Source organism: Camellia sinensis, chromosome 6 (genome assembly GCF_055761805.1).
Source record: "Camellia sinensis isolate YWXY chromosome 6, ASM5576180v1, whole genome shotgun sequence".
Lineage (NCBI taxonomy): Eukaryota > Viridiplantae > Streptophyta > Magnoliopsida > Ericales > Theaceae > Camellia > Camellia sinensis.
In genome coordinates, this window is record NC_138966.1 from 162,299,113 (window position 1) to 162,309,951 (window position 10,839).

General features: G+C 30.7%; 1 pseudogene; it reads right to left on the reverse strand.

Annotated features, from left to right (window-relative positions):
* Positions 1-3,579: 3,579 nt before the first annotated feature.
* LOC114310053 (secreted RxLR effector protein 161 pseudogene) lies at positions 3,580-4,302 on the reverse strand (annotated as a pseudogene).
* Positions 4,303-10,839: the final 6,537 nt, after the last annotated feature.

A 10,839-nucleotide genomic window follows, 5' to 3' on the forward strand; every position in this document is an offset into this window, starting at 1 on the left:
CTTCTAGTCAAAGAACTGCAGAAAGCACTGTCAGGATACAAACCCATTTTGAAGGCAGTGATGGCCACGGAGTCGTTGCAAGCGTCATCAACAAGATTAAAGCACTCCTAATAGCGCGCCAAATACGCTCTTAGTGATTCTCCTGGCTGGATCTGCATTGCCCAGAGAGAGTCAGCTTGTTTTGGCTGGAGCTTGTTGGTGATGAATCTGGCCCTGAAGGATTTCTGTAATTGATGGAAGCTTTTGATCGAAGCCGGCTCCAGTTTATAATACCACCTGACAGCCAATGGTCCCAAACTGCTGGGAAATATTCGGCACATAAAGGCCTCATCGTCTGCATACAATGTCATGGCTTGCTTGTAGTGACGGATGTGATCGGTGGAGTCTGATTTTCCATCATAGAGAGTGAACGATGGAGCTTTGAACTTTTTAGGCAAAACCGCCCTGGCGATCCGTCGTACAAAAGGATCATGCTGGTCTTCTTCATCTGAGCTGTTTCTTCTGCATTTATACCTTATACGTGGACTCTCTTCAGAGGAACTAAAAGTTTCAGATCGTCCCTTCTTCTTAGGCTCCGGGGATAATGAGTCGGAGTCGCTATCAGTGTCTTGTTGTCGGGCTCGAGAACGTCGACCACCTATCCTTACAGGTCGTTCCGGCTCTTGGCGTACAGCTTGTTTGGACTTCGCCACTTCCAAGGCCAAATCCTGACAGAGACGTTCGTTCTCAGCGATCATGTTCTCCAACCTCTATTCGTTTTGCTTTGCTTGTTCGATGATTGCTTGCATCGCCTCATGCTCTGAAATCGAGGGTGAAGCGAAGTTCAAAGCGCGTCTTGCGGGGATAGTCTCCGGTCCAAGCATGTTTGTTATAGTGAGGTCGTCTCTCTGCATGGTTTCATCAGTGACTATCGGAGGGTCTTCCGTTACGCCCACCATGGATGTGTTTGAGTATTCCCACAGACGGCGCCAATTGTGGAGAAGTGGTTTGGAAATACTCTTCTGGTCTTGGGGGACGCTCGTGATCCTCTGCTAATCACCTGAAAAGGAATAAACACTCTGGTCGGGGGTGCGGGAATTAGCACTCTGCGGGCAAGTCAGTCTCTACACTCAGGATTACTTGTATTATAAGTTAAGCATAGTAGTTCTCACATACCTTCCTCTGACTGATGATCTTGTATTTATATTACTCTCCTTCTTGGGCCTCGGGAATGAGCCCACTGTCAATTTGCCGGGTAATTGTCTATTCGGCTTGGTTCGCAGCAAATCGTTTCTCATTCGGCCCCATACTCAATCGGCTATACGGCTGAATAGGGCAGGATTTAAACTGTGGGACGGGGTCGAATGAAATATATGCTTCGACTCAGGTCTGAATATTAGGCCTCTCCATGAGTCCCAATATTCGGCCCCCATAGGATCTTAGACCAATTTTTCCTAAAATAATTACTCATTTTAACATTAAAAATAATAGTTAAATTAGAAGAAGAATTAGTAATATAAATTAATAATAATTCTAACTATTTAATTTTCTTGTATATTCATTTGGAAAATAAAAATATGTACAAATAAAAATTATATAAAATTTATTAAAAAAATGAAATATAAATATGTTGTAGTTGAATTGTCATATAATGATTTTATATGATATATATATATATATATATTAAATTATAATATTGTAAAATAAACACTCTTAATTAAATTAAAATATCGACTATATTAAAAAAATTCAACGACTAACCAAGAAAGAATCACATAATAACATCTAAATCCAAAAAGAAAAAATAATGAAAACATTTGAAACATAGATACATCTTAATGTGTAAAGTGATTAATTATCTATAATACAATGCTAAAATATAAAGGAACTTACTGTTCAACAATTGAAAAAGTAACTCAAGCAGTAAATCCAAACTTTTGAGGTTCCTCGAAAATATCATTGTTGCGCAAGTTTTTATTCCTGTAAATTGTGATTATATAAAATAATGTAGGACATGTAGTATAATTTCATATATAGAATCACAATAAAATTTGAACAATAAATCCATAATATAAAATAATATGTAATTGGTATTGGATATAGAAAAATGCACCAAAAAAATAAAAAAGAAAAAAAGAAGGTAATTTAGCATTAAAAAAATCCTAACACCTTTAAAAGAATTAAGAAGAAAAACGTAAAACGCAAAATTGGTATTGAATTTGTGAATTATCTCAATTTATCATGAAAAATATATAGAAAAGAAATATTTTTCAAATAAAGTCCATATAAAATAGGTAAAATTAATATAATTTAAATTAGGCTTGAATTTGTGTAGAACTCTACATATAATTAAAAAAATACATATTGATGCGGTTCTTTTAGAATAAAATAAAATAAAATAAAATAAAATAAATCTTATAATGGGCCACCTAAGGATATGAAAAAACACTTTTCAAAAAATTTTACTTTCTTGGTTACACTTTTGAAAATACACTTTTCAGAAAATTCTACTTTTTTATTTTTCTTTGTTTTTACTAAATTTTTTTTAATATTTTAAGCAATTTTTTTTACTTTTTAGACATATCTAACATGAATATATCTAAAGAGTAAAAAATTTGTGCAAAAAACCTTTTAAAAATTCAATAAATACCAAAAATACAAAAAAAAAACGAGAATTCAGCACATTTTTTGTATTTTCATGTATTTATTAATTTTTAAAAATATTTTTTCACAATTTTTTTACTTTTTAGATACATCTAAGTAAGGTGCATCTAAAAAAGTAAAAAAAATGTTTAAAATTTTAAAAATATTCACTAAAAAAAACACGAAAATCAAAAAATTCAATTTTCAAAAAACTTAATCCAAAAAACTCAAACCAAACATACTGATACTTTTAATAATATATATATATATATATATATATATATGATTACGCTAGTAGTATCTAATTTGTTTTTCTGTAATTTTAGTCATTATAATTTTAATCCTATATTTTGATTTCGTATAATTTTAGTCCAATTAAAAATATAGAGGTTAAGAAATTAGAGAGAAAATTCAGAGATGAATGGCACTTGATTGGTTTCTAAGGGCAAAATAGACATTTTACTCTCCCCTTTCATCTCCTTCCTCAGCCACAAAGAGAGCCATCGACCATCACCGTTCCACTGCCTTCCGCCGCCATCGCCACCACCGTCCAGCCACTGCCAAACAACATTTCCAACATTCATTTTGGATGTGCAGATGATCATCACAACTGTTAGCTTTTGATAAAACTCTCTCTAGAATGAACTATTATTTTGTATTGAATTTTTCTCTCTTATTATTCATATCCTTTGCCCATAGGCTTATATCCTTTTATATAGAGAAGGTTATATATAAGTTCAATGAAAAAGATCCATGAACCTAAACAATCTTATAATTAATTAGGTACATGAATATAATCTAGACAATGTACTTAATAAATATAAAAGACATGAATACAAAGAATGTATGAACTCAATGTATCCAATGCATGCAATATATCCAATGTATCTAATGTAAATATGGCATTAATTTTAACACTCCCCCTTAATGCCATATTGTGTGACACCCAACATTTCTCTAAAAAAATTCAAATTTGTCCCTTGGTAGAGCTTTGGTGAATATGTCCGCAACTTGGTCTTCGGTCTTGCAATACTTGATTTGAATCTCATCATCTTCCACAGCTTCTCTAATGAAATGATGTTTGATAGCAATGTATTTGGTACGAGAATGGTAAACAGGATTCTTTGCCATAGCAATAGCAGACTTATTATCACACATAATTGGAGTAGCTTCACCATGCTTCTCACCAAAATCATCCAAAATTCTTCTTAGCCAAATTACTTGTGTAGTTGCCAATGATGCTGAAATATAATCGGCTTCAGCAGATGATTGTGCCACAGTTTGTTGTTTCTTGGATGACCATGAAATTGCACCCGATCCAAGAGAAAATGCATACCCAGAAGTGCTTTTCATATCATCAACACATCTGGCCCAATCACTATCACAAAATCCAAGTAACTTTGCATCAAGAAATTTCTCATAAAAAATTCCATAATCAAGTGTACCTTGAATGTATCTCAACACTCTTTTTGCAACCCCAAAATGAATTTGGCTTAGACTGTGCATGAACTGAGACAATAAACTTGTAGCATACATGATGTCCGGTCTTGTAGCAGTTAAGTACAACAAACTTCCAACCAAACTTCTATAACAAGATGCTTCAGCTTCTTTTCTTCCATCTTCCTTTGACAACTTTTTATTCATAATCAAGGGAGTAGCAACTGATTTGCAATTCTTCATTTGGAATTTCTCAAGAAGTATTTAAGCATACTTCTTTTGGCAAATAAAAACACCACCATTGTTTTGGTAGATTTCAATGCCTAAAAAATGATGCAATAGTCCCAAATCACTCATTTCATATTTCTTCATCATCTCTCTTTTAAAATCTTCAATCAATTTTTCATCACTACCGGTAAAAACCAAATCATCAACATAAAGTGAAACAATGAGAATACCGATTGTACCTTGCCTCTTGATGTACAAAGTTGGCTCACTTTTGCTTCTTTGAAAACCCTTTTCATTGAAGTAAGCATCAATTTCACTATACCATGCCCGGGGTGCTTGCTTTAGGCCATATAAAGTCTTCTTCAACTTGTACACTTTATCTTCTTTGCCTTTGACAATAAAGCTTTAAGGTTGATCAACATACACCTCTTTTTCTAATTTTCCATTCAAAAATGCTGATTTTACATCAAGTTGGTGCAAGAACCAACCCTTTTGAGCCACCAAAGCAATGATAGCTCTAATTGTATCAAGTCGAGCCACAGGAGCAAAAGTTTCTTGGAAATCAATTCCAGGTTGTTGTGAATACCCTTTTCCACAAGTCTTGCTTTGTTCTTTTGAATAAAGCCATTCGGATTGAACTTTGTTTTGAAAATCCACTTCACACCAATTATTTCTTTTTTTTCGGTTTCTCCATTAACTCCCAAGTCTTATTCTTCACAATCACATGAATTTCATCTTCCATTGCTTTCTTCCATGCTTCATCTTTAATTGCCTCTTCAAAATTTTTAGGTTCAACAATGCATAAATTGCATCGTGCATACTCATCACTAAGACTCCTTATATTTCTTGGAGTTGAACTTGGAGATGAGGAACTTGAACTTAAACTTGAATTTGGAGAAAATTGTGAACTAAAAATTGGTGACACTCTTTGTGGAGATTCAAGAGTTGCAACATCTTCAACTTGTAGACTTTCGGATTCTTCATTGAAAGCAATGCTTTGATCTTGGACTTTCTTTTCCTTCCAATCAAAAGACGTCTTCTCATCAAAGAGAACATCTCTACAAATAATCACCTTCTTTTGACCCAAACTAAAGAGTCTATGGCCTTTGGATTTTGAGCTATAACCCACAAAGATGCATTTCTTACTATTTTCATCAAGCTTGTGCCTCACTTCTTTTGGAACATGAGCATAACAAATGCAACCAAAGACCTTCAAGTGATTCACCGATGATTTCCTTCCACTCCAAGCTTTAAATGGAGTTTTGTCCTTAAGAACTTTTGTAGGACATCTATTCATCAAGTAAACTGTTGTATATACGGCCTCACCCCAAAAAGTTTTGGGTAGCCCCTTCTCATGTAGCATAAACTTGGACATCTCCTCTATGGTTCTATTCTTTCTTTCCACCACGCCATTTTGTTGTGGAGTGTACCCAACAGTCAATTGCCTTTCCATTCCAATATCTTCACAAAATTTCATAAACTCATTTGAGTTGTATTCTCCACCTCTATCACTTCTTAATACTTTCATCAAACAACCACTTTGTCTTTCAACAAGGTTTTGAAATTTCTTGAAGATAGAGAAAACTTCACTCTTTTGTCTCATGAAATACACCCAAGTCATTCTAGTAAAATCATCAACAAAGATAACGAAGTATTTATCGGTATAGACAAGCTCCAATGGTGCTTTAGCTCTCCATGCTTTCTCCTTTGGAAATGACTCCCGGTGATGCTTTCTAAGTGCACAACCTTCACAAATATGTTGCACTTCATGAATGGTTGTCAACCCAAAAATCATATTGTTTTGTTGTAGATGCTTCAAGCTTTGAAAATTCAAGTGCCCAAATCTTCTATGCCAAAGCCATGAATTATCAATCACATCCATCTTCAAAGCCGCATTTTTGCTATACCGGAAAATAAGAGGAAAACTTCTATTCTTCTCCATCTTGGTTTTTGCTACAACTTGGCTTTTTCCCCCTTTGTCAAAAATTTTGCAAAAATCGTCTTCAAAGTGAACAAGGTATCCATGCTCCATAAGTTGTCCAACACTTAGCAAATTTTGCTCCAAGTCTAGAACTAAGAGAACATCGGAAATGAATCTTGTACCCATCTTGGTTTCTATAGCAATAGTACATTTTCCTTTTGTTTGGACTAAGGCACCATTTCCCATTTTTACTTGAGAACTAGAGGAAGCATCCATTTTCACAAAAATGCTTTCATCTCCTGTCATGTGATTGTTACATCCGCTATCGAGAAACCATACATCCTTGGTTTGATCCGATGACTTGTGACAAGCATAGAACATATGCCCTTCACTTTCTTGCTCCTCGGAAAAATTAGCTTGTTGAGTGCTCTTGACTATGCAATCCTTCTTGACATGCCCAAATTTGTTGCAATTGTAACATTTTGGCTTTCCTCGAAACCAACAATCTTTATCAACATGATTGCTTCGGTTGCAAATTCCACACTTTTGTTGAGTGGACTCTTCATTTTCCTTTCTTTGAAAATTAGACCTTCTTCTTCCTCTTGCATTTCTTGCTCTTTCGGTTGCTTTTCTTCCTCTTCCTCTTCCTTGGGAATTAGAGGTACTAACATTAAGCTTAGATTGAAAGGCACTTTCAATTGACTTTTCAGATTGCCTACTCAACCTTTGCTCAAATGTTTTAATTGAACCCATCAATTCTTCAATACTCAAATCAGCAAGATCTTTAGTTTCTTCAATGACAGCAACAATGGGATTATATTTCTCCGGTAAACTTATCAAAATTTTCACATCAACTCTTTGATTAGTAATATTATCCCCATAAATTTTCATTTGGTTTACAAGTTCTATAACTCTAGAAAAATAATCCTTCAACAATTCCATTTCCTTCATCTTTAAATTTTCAAAATCTCTTGTCAATGATTGAAGTTTGATGGTTCTTACCTTCAAGTTGCCTCTTTACTCTTTCTGAAGAATATCTCATGCCTCCTTCGCTTTTGTTGCATTGATAATTCTTGGAAAGATTGCTTCTGAAACTCCTTGTTGAATAAAAGAGAGAGCCTTTGAACCCTTCTTCCTTTGCTTTTTTAATTGGTTCTTTTGGGGATTTGTTAAAGCTCCTTCATCTTCAGGTTCCTCGAACCCATTCTCAACAAGATCCCAAAGCTCCATATAGACAAAAATAGTTCTCATTTTCACATACCAAAAATCAAAATTTTCACCATTAAAGATAGGAGTGGATACATTTTGATTGTTGGGATTCACCATGGACGTTGGTTTGTTCTTCTTCGGGACTTGTTTTCCCGTAGCCGATCTCTACGCCCAGCTTGCTCTTGACCCAACCAAAGCTCAGATACCACTTCTGTTAGCTTTTGATAAAACTCTCTAGAATGAACTATTATTTTGTATTGAATTTTTCTCTCTCATCATTCATATCATTTGCTCATCGGCTTACATCCTTTTATATAGAGAATGTTATATATAAGTTCAATGAATAAAATCCATGAACCTAAACAGCCTTACAATTAATTATATACATGAATATAATCTAGACAATAAACTTAATAAATATAAAATACATAAATATAAAAATACATAAATATAAAGAATGTATGAACTCAATATATCCAATACATACAATATATTCAATATATCTAATGTAAATATGATATTAATTTTAACAACAACAATCAAAAATTGCAAAACAAAATCCAATTTCCAACCTTACTCCCAACAACCCTCCGTAGCCTACTTTCCCACCGTCATCCGTTCACCTACTCACTCTCTCTCTCTCTCTCTCTCTCTCTCTGATAGTCAAGAAAGGTATGTGAGTTGACCATGAGTCAACGAGTTCATTCAAAGGGTTTGATAGAATATGGATAAATTGACCATTTTACCCTTTAAAATAATGTGTGTCACTCATTTTGCGAATTTTCGGTCTAATTTTTTAATCTCCATAATACGAAATTTAAAATTTATATTCAAAATTAAGTCAATTAATATTACAATGATTAAAATAACACATAGGGCAAACTATATAGATTACCAACGTAATTTGCCCCACTTTATTCTAACGCCAATTGCCAAACATCTAATTTAAAATATTATTTTGAGTGGAATAATTGTTTTAATTGACCGAGAATCAAAAGTTTTGGATTTGATGTATTGCTATATATATATATATATTATATAAAAAAAAATGAGATTTCTAATCTACAAGTATTATAAGAGTTCTAATACCTCAATCTTAATCTTTTAATTTTTTGATTTTAAAAATAAAAATCTTAACATTTATTAATTTCTCTTAACCCGCAAGTCTTTTTTACTTCTCTCATACATATTACACCCTTTTTAATTTTTCCCATACACTATGATTAGTGATGAGATTATTAAATTACTTTTATAAAAACTCAAAAAAAATAATTTGTATATTAAGAAAATGTCTAAAATAAATATAAATTCTTATTAAATCTATCTATCTATCTATATATTATATAAGTAAAAAGTGGTTTCTAACCACAAGGTTTTGTGAGAACTCCAATATCTCAAACTAAAATATCTAATTTTTTGATTTTAAATAATTAAAAAAATCTCATTCAAGCAATATATATATATATATATATAATAATAATATCTCTAGATTTTTGACTTTCAAATGAAAAGTATATCAGATATATAAAATAAAAAAATACTAATCCATTTCAAAATTTAAATTTGAAGGGCACTAAATATAGAAAGCAATTCCATTAATTTAAATTTAAAATTATAATGATTTATTCCATAATATACAAGTTTTAAATAATGATCTATTCTATGATTTATCTATACATTTATATACTATTATAATTACAAAATAGTATCATTTCATTAAGGTTGAAAGTTGTAATTCTTTTTTCTCATTTTTTTATTTTGTTTAAAAATATTTAATATCTCCAGATTAGTATCTTTCAAATGGAAAGTACATCAAATATATAAAATAAAAAATAGAATGTTTCAAAATTAAAATTTGAGGAGCACTAAATATGGAAAACATTCTGATAATTTAAATTTAAAATTATAATAATTTATCCACAATATATAAGTTTTAAATAATGATATATTCTATGATTTATCTATATATCTATATACTATTATAATTACAAAATATTATCATTTCATTAAGGTTGAAAGTTGTAATTTTTTTTCTCATTTTTTTATGTTGTTTAATTTTTTGTTAATACGTGTTACAATATGATTGATTTATAAATTAATTTTATATTCTTAAAATAAAATATCAAATGTGGATTCTTACATAAATTATGTTATTTTTTAATAAAAGTGACAATTCGTTAAACTTTTTTTATTTAAAAAAAAAAGAGGATTATAGGTGATAATTTATTATTCATCTAAAATTATTTTTAGATTAAATAAAAATACCATATTAAATTTTCTTCTTACCTATTTTTATTCAAATACTTTTATTTTGTAAGAAATTTGTTTTTATTCTATTCAATATTTTGTTGTAATTTTTAAATTAAAAAGAATTTATAAAAAAAATCATATTTAAATTATGGGCAAATTACCTACATCTCCCTTGAGGTTTAGCTAAATTACAGATTTCCTTGAGGTTTCAAAAATTACATCCTGCCTCTCGAGATTTATATTCGCATAACAATTTAATTCATACTGTTAACTAAACATCAAGAATGGTTAGCTGACATCACCAAAATATAAATTGATGGACGATATTACCTTTGCAAAAATTCCTTTAATAAATCAACAAAATTTACAAAATAATTACGTTCGATGGTGAAAAAAAATTAAGTTTTTGGAACCATGTTTGATTTGTTGTTTAAAAAAAAAAATCAGAATTTAAAAAAAAAATAAAAACTAATTTAATAAAAATAAATATGAAAAAATATATTTACTTTGTAAAAATTATTTCTAACCACTCAAAAAATAAAATTATATAAAAATAATAAATATTTTTTATTTTTTATTTCTTAACCAAATTAATTTTTAATTTTTTAAAAAAATAAAAAGAAATTTCTAAAAATCAAACCAAACATATTCTAAGAATTTTTTGACAAGCCATTTTTTTGTGTTTTTAATTTATTTAATTATTTGTTAGTTTTATAATATTTTCATTATCTGAAACTACAGTATACAAGAGTTTTAAAGACTAATTATTTTGATCTCTAAAAGTTAAAATTTTCTTACAAAAGACATTTAGGAACTAATTTCTATCGTTGTGAAGCTAGTCGCTAAAAGATCGCCTTGAAAAGTCAAAAATAAAGATTGTAGCGATAAAATTTCAAAAATGTCAATAATAAATAGACTTTTAGAGATAAAATAATTTGGTCTCAAAATGGTTTATTTTTTGAGACAAAAAATTTGATACCAAAAAGATGATAATTAATCACTAATGTTTAATTTATGTTGCTAAAAATATAATGACACTTTTCGCAACAAAAATATTTGGTCCCCTAAAAATAATTTTGTCCCTAAATTTTGGTGTATAAAACCTTAGGCTCTGTTTGGTAGAGTTTTGGAACTTTAGTTCCAGTCATTGATTCTCACATGGTGTTTGTTTG